The sequence below is a fragment of the Oryzias melastigma genome, linkage group LG17 (assembly GCF_002922805.2).
Source record: "Oryzias melastigma strain HK-1 linkage group LG17, ASM292280v2, whole genome shotgun sequence".
In the NCBI taxonomy this organism is placed as follows: domain Eukaryota; kingdom Metazoa; phylum Chordata; class Actinopteri; order Beloniformes; family Adrianichthyidae; genus Oryzias; species Oryzias melastigma.
Genome location: NC_050528.1, coordinates 4,583,067 through 4,590,042, shown reverse-complemented (window position 1 = coordinate 4,590,042; position 6,976 = coordinate 4,583,067). Strand labels below are relative to the sequence as shown.

The following is a 6,976-nucleotide window of genomic DNA, read 5'->3' as shown; positions in this document are numbered from 1 at the left end:
TGCTCAGTGGAAACGGTTTTGGCTTCCCAGTTGGCACTTCCTGTTTGGAACGCCAGTAGAGAGAGGGCACACTTAGTTCAGTTCTCATGTAGAGTTAATGACAGAAACTGGATCAACCGCTCGTCAGACTGCCTTCAAATAAACAAACAGCAGCTGTAAACATCGGAGGAAACAACTGAAGAATCAATTCATGGCAATTTGTTTCTTTCAGAAATATAAAAGTGTTGATTGTAAGATATTCTTATAAGACCAAATTCTGAGGTCTGAAGTCTGTTCTAGCTCAGAGTTTTGCTCCTGAGGGACGAATACACCCGTGTTGAAAAACCTGGCACTGGACGCAGTACCAGACCCGGACGGGTCCTTGGGATGCATCCGGTACCAGGTTAGGGTACCGGTACCCTAGCCTGATACCGGTAATGTTACCGGGTGGAGTACCACACGCGGACTTGTCCTTGGGACCTGTCAAGTACTGGTATCCTAACCTAATACTGGCAACAGTACCAGGTACCGGTACCAGGTCTGGGTACTCTCCGGTACCGCGTCTAGTGCTGGGTTTGGGTACTGGATGCGGTACTGGACGCAGTACCAGACCTGGTACCAGACGCAGACCTGTCCTTAGGAAGCGTCCAGTACCGTTACCTAAACCTGGTACCGCTACCCTAACCTGGCACTGGACGCAGTACGAGACGCTGTACCACACGTGGTATCAGACGCGGACTGGTCCTTGGGACGCGTCCAGTACCAGTACCCTAACCTGGTACCGATAACAGTACCAGATGCAGTACCAGACGATGTACCAGACGTGGACTAGTCCTTGGGACCCGTCAAGTACTGGTACCCTTACCTGGTACCGGTAACAGTACCAGGTACCGGTACCAGGTCTGGGTACTCTCCGGTACCGCGTCCAGTGCTGGGTTTGGGTACTGGATATGGTACGGGACGCAGTACCAGACCTGGTACCAGATGCAAACTTAGGAAGCGTCCAGTACCGTTACCTAAACCTGGTACCGCTACCCTAACCTGGCACTGGACGCGGTACCAGACGCTGTATCAGACGCTGTATCAGACGCGGACTGGTCCTTGGGACGCGTCCAGTACCAGTACCCAACCTGGTACCGGTACCCTAACCCTGCACTGGACCAGCTCTGGGTTAGGGTACCAGTGCACCCCGTGTCCTGGTACTGGACCGGTTCCAGTGACGAGTTGGGAGTCAGAATGTTTTGGATGAACACAACAGACTCATCTTTAGGTGAGATAACTTCCAGAATCTGTCACTGACAGAAACGTTCTTGCTGAAGATGTTTCACCAGAGCATTCGGAGACCAACCGGTGAGTTAGTGGTTAATTCATCGTAAATCTGCAAATGTAACATGCATGTTCCTGGAGTCTGGGTAGAAGTGAGTTTGGGGAAAACACCTCTGAAGTATTCAGAGAGAAGTCCAGAACTCAAAACAATTTAGCCAGAATTTAAACTACAGCTCTGTTACCATAAGTGAGCCAGTACAACCTGTGCTCTCCAGCATTAGTCATAATTTCTGTCTTACATACTTGGAGACGTTTCTCTAGAAACTCTAGAAACATGTGATGTGTATTTAGTATTGATACAAAACAGTCAAAACAACAGCTGGAAGTCGTCCTCCTTACAGTGTGATGTCCCACATCACCCCGGCAGAGTCCCTGCCCTCACACACTCCCACTCATACACCCATCCGAATTCAACACAAGGTCAGTGTGTGTTAATGCTGCCAGGATTGTGGGGGAGAGAACTGGCTGCAGAGGAAGGCTGTCGCATCTTGTCCAAGGCTACGGTGACCAAGACCCAGCCCTGTGCTGTGAGGACTCAATGTTCTTCTGTGGCAGGGGAGGTCATTCTCCTGCTCTAGCTGCCTCCATTACTCTCTTCTCTCTGCGTGCACCTTCACAGCACAACTCCATGGCCACAGCTGCAAACGGCGGGCTGAAAGTGAGCAGCAAATCATCCATTCAGGGGCTTTTTTTACACATATGTGCAAAACTTGATTGAAATTCTAGAAATGTAAACAAAAACAAATTTCAGTTTCGATTAAATCATAATTATGGGAATAAACACCAATTAACTCATGCGATAAGTCCCTAAAAAAACTGACTTTGACTTTGATTTACAGTAGAAACATTCAATATTCTGCTACTGTTCTAATGCTCATCATCATCTATCAAAGGAGACATCGGCGTCTTATTCAGGCGTGGAGCGGCGAGCTTCATGTGAGCTGCCATGAATGAAGAGATGTTTGGAAATTGTTTTGGCGATTTTACAGAGTAGCTGTGTTTCAGGGACCTCATCTGGCGCTCTCTGTGTCGCGCCCAAGGCTCTGAGGGTTGATGTGACTCATTCCATATTTAAAAAGTGTATCCAAAATATGTACATTTGGATACGCCTCAAAAACCACCTCCTGCAAGTACAAAAACTTTTTTTTATCAAAGTTCCATTTGTGAATTTGCACGACTTCACAGTCAATGAAATGAAGCTTTTACTGTTTTATGTTTCTAAAGGGTGAAAAAAGACGTTTTTGGGTTGTGGTTATTGAGAAATGGACCTCAAAGCCTCTTTAGGTGTTAAAACCTTCAGACCCTTGGAAGTAAAATATTTTTTATAGCTATAAAAGTTGGATTTATTTGAGTTATAATGATATTGATGAGAACATGACTCCCAGTGTATTTTTTGAAGCTTTCAAACCAGCTGCAAAATCTCAATTTAATCATTTTTTTCCCCATTTTTTTAAACTAAATTAAAAATGACAAATTGACCTAAAGATTATTTTCCTGCTCCACGCTGCTTTCTCGCTCAACAGCCGTGTTCATCGATGAATGAATAATCGGAAGGGTATTACTGAGGAGTCTGCCCGTCAGTGAACTATCCCGTCTCTGGGACGGATCCGTCGAGGATGAAGCTCTGAATAGGTTTTCTGTCACGTTCCTGTGGGGTCAAGTCCTTAACAAAGGATGACTCCGCTTCCATTGTCCCAGGAAGACAAAAAGATTCCCACTGATGCCGTGACTGTTGCTGCTGTAAGAAGGACTGATGGGATTTAAGCGTGGGTCCCGTCACCGAGGGCAACCTGCCGCTTAATAACCTGGAGGGGAGGCGGCGGGGGTTGGGTGCTGCTGATGCAGCAGAGCCGCCCGGGGTCAGGAAGAGGGGGCATGATGGATACGGCCGATCACCCAGTGAGGAAGTTTGGAGGGAAAGAGGAGGAGGCTCCTGCGTCGGGACATTAAGAAGCCTCTTTGTCACGCTGTCACTCAAACGGATTCAAGGTGGCGGAGACTTTTTCAGGGAGGAATAGAGAGGAGAGCTTTCATTGTTTGAAGTGGATCTCTCTCTGGACGCTGATGAAGACAACAGGCCTCTTCCTCAGGTCCTCCAGGGGGGCGCTCAGCGCTCCTGTGTGGCAAAATGAAGTCATTTATGTGAGCTGGAAGAGGAAAAAAACATCTTTAAAGCTTAAAACAAGTGGAGCGGGATGATGCTAACAAGTTTTATACAGCAAATCTCAGTATTTTTTAAATTTCTTTATATATTATCATTTTAAAATTGTAACGGTCTTATAAGTAGGTTAAACAATTTGAGTTTTTGTTCAATTTTATGAGCAAATCTTTTTGTCAGATCAAAAAACAGAATTTTTTTTATTTAAATATATAATTAATATGAGTATTTGGGAAAGTTTACAAACAAGAAAACGTTTTTTAATTACGACTTTAAATCTCGTAAATTTACGAGAAAAAAGTCACAACTGTTAAATTAGGAGAATAAAGTCGTATATTTATGACCTAAAAAGAAATAGGCTAAATTCATGACCTTTTTCTCACAAATGAAAGTGTTTTAAAGTTGTAAATTTATTACTTTACAGATTTGCAAGAAAAAAATGTTGTTAATTTAAGAAAAAAAGTTGTAAATTTACAAGAAAAAAGTTTTAGATTTACAAGATTTAAAGTCATACATTTACAGAAAAAAGGTGTAATATTATTGTTTTTTTTATTTTTTTTGGTGGCCCTAAAAGATAAAATCATTATGTGATTAAAAAACAAGAAATTCCTTTTTCAATAGTTAAATAGACTTTTTTTTGCACATTTTTAGTGATAAATTGCCTTATTTTTATTCTTTTTTACATAAGTTTGAGCAACATTTAATGCGAGAAAATATTCTAACTGACTTTTTAAAACTATAAAGTTCACAATATTTGAATAAAAAATAAATTAGATGCTGTTCACACTGAGTTTAGGATCTTCTCTGCCCTGTTTGGCTAAATCTAATCTCTGCAGCAAAAAATAAATTAATTTTTAAGTTCAAATTAAAAGATTCCGGAATTACTGTACAAAGTACAAAACCATATCTACATCATACCATATATAATACCTTTACCACATTTTTTATGGGTCTATTCTGACTGGACACATTTGGTTCACTTAAAGCATGTGTCAAAGTCAAGGCCCGGGGGCCGGATCTGGCCCTCTAGATCATTTTATGTCATTGTTATTAATGACTCGATGTTATCTTGCGTTCATTTCTAACTTGTATAATTTTGGCAAAATATATTTTTATAGAATAAAATAATTAAAGTTATTTGGTTTAAGTTGATTTATTCTGGAATCATTTTCCTGCTTGTTTTTATTCATAATTATGTTAAAAAGTTTAAAAATGTAGTTTCAGTGTATTCAGTCAATGTTTATCCTGTTTGTCCCACAACTTAAGGTGTGTTTTGGATTTTGGACCTCTGTGTGATTGAGTTGGACACCCCTGACTTAAAGTGAATCAGAGTTTTTTTTCTTCATATTTTCAGTCTGAACCCCAAAGCAGATTCTGGTCCAAAACCAGAAAACTCACTCGGCCCCAACTTTTAATGTGGTCTTGTTTTGTTTCGGACTGAGCTTCTTCTCATTCTGAGTTTCTTCAGTCTGAATACAATAGAACCACCCTAGTCGGTGAACAGAGAGGCACAGATGAACATAAATCCACAATGAGACAGGAACTCATTGAAATGTGGTTTGATGAGTGCAGGCTCATTAAAACTACTTTTAGCGTGATACACTGTTTTCTCGTCATAAATACTTATGTGTAGCTTCTTAGCCGTCGTTTCCTCAGTAACCATCTTGGAGCATGCCTCCATGTAAAAAATTGGGAAAGATGAAGTTGGAATAAGCTAACTTATTCCGCCAAGTGCAGGACTTTCATTATTCTTTTGTCCCACCCTCTGGATTCTTGGCCAGTGAGTGAAAAGATCTTTAGTCACATGGTTTTGTTTACAAGTTTTAGTTTTAGTTTGGTTAATGATGGAGTGAATACCAACCAAATACAAGGCTCAAAAGTCGATCTGGACCAAATTAGGTTGATTTGAAATGATTTTTCCAATCACTCTTAAGTTAAGAGTCAAGAAAACAATTGTTACTCTTATGCTGGTTGATGGAATCATTACATTTGGTCCGAAGAGTAAAAAAAGTCTTCCCTTATGTTATGCCTGAGGTTATCAATGGGATTACATTTGAAATATTTTACAGTAAAACATACATAATGAAATGTGTGCAATTTTTAAGACAATTTTTAAACCCAAACTAATTAAACCGCTCTTTGCCTCGGCTCGGTTTCATATTTTATCAAATCAAATCCGGCTTTGTGTTTGAGTTCTTTTTTGTCTGGTTGCTTTAACATCCTCGACATCTCTGTGAGGAAGAACAAAGATCAGCTCCTGGAACTCTAACCTGACCCATCTGATAAGAGCATGTTTTGATAGCGTTGACCCCTTCCTGCACGATCCCGGGCTCTCCTTTTACACCCCATAACAAATAGGGCTGTCTCAACGGCAATTTATGACCGGGACAAGGCCTGGTCAACCGTCATCAAAGATCTGCTCCAGGGTTGGGGATTCCTCAGTAGAGTTGAAGTCATGTTGAATCCACGGCTGATTGTTCACTATCTGTTGTGGCTTCTCTGTATTTTTCTGTATATTTTTCTGAATTTGTCCATGGACGGATCAGGATCTCCTGCTCTAACTTTGGTGAACTGGCGTTCAACCCAAAAGAGTTGTAAAATGCAGATGAGGTTCACTGACAGGCCTTCTGTTTTATAACACACCCATGAACGCCGTTGTAAACTGTCACTTGTTCTTCACTTTCATGCAGTTGTTTTGTCAGAAATATGGCTGGCTCCAAATGTCTTTTTGTTTTTTTTAATAGCAACACTATAAAAAGAGGAAAAAACATTTAACCAAAACTGGAAGCTCTTGTGTGATTTCTGAGTGGTTTGTGCCGCATTGTAAAATAAACGTATATATTTGCCAGACTTTTATTTTGAAATGTGTGTATGGGTAAAATCTACCAAAAATGGGCAAAAACTACAAAATAAAAGCATAAGGAGCGATCACTGGATTAAATTTCATTCTACCTTAAATTTACCCATATTAAAAAAAATAGTACTCTTTAAGTTTCTTAAACATTCTTAAGTATAAATTGAACTGTTTACAATAGGAGATAAAAAGTAGATTCCAAGAATAAAATCCATAAAACCTAAAGCTCGGTGGTCTTTTTGTATAAGATTTGACGTTTTTCGCAATTTCCTTTCGCAATTACACACAAGTTAAGTCTACAACTTATACGAAAAGTGAGGCAGAATTTTTGACGTTTTCTTTTTTAAAAATACATATAAAAATATATTTCAAAATTAGAATTATATATACAAATTTAAATAACATATATTAAAAATATATTAGGGTCGTGCATGTTGACACATTAACTCACGCGATTAACAAATTATGATTAACGGGTTGATTGATCCGCTGGCGTGTTGTCATTTAAATATCATTTCGTGATTATTCACAGATAATAAGTGATTGGGAAACGCTGTAAATTAAAAAAATTAATCGTGATGAATTTTTCCCCAAGTGTGTAATTAACGAGTTAATTTTTTTTTATCGATTCCTCGACCTAATATGTATATATATATATA

At 39.8% G+C, this 6,976-nt stretch overlaps 1 protein-coding gene across 2 annotated transcripts in view; it reads left to right on the top strand.

The window, feature by feature from the left end:
- greb1l (GREB1 like retinoic acid receptor coactivator) overlaps positions 1-6,976 on the top strand; it is a 62,445-nt gene that overhangs the window by 16,250 nt on the left and 39,219 nt on the right. The window lies entirely within an intron of this gene.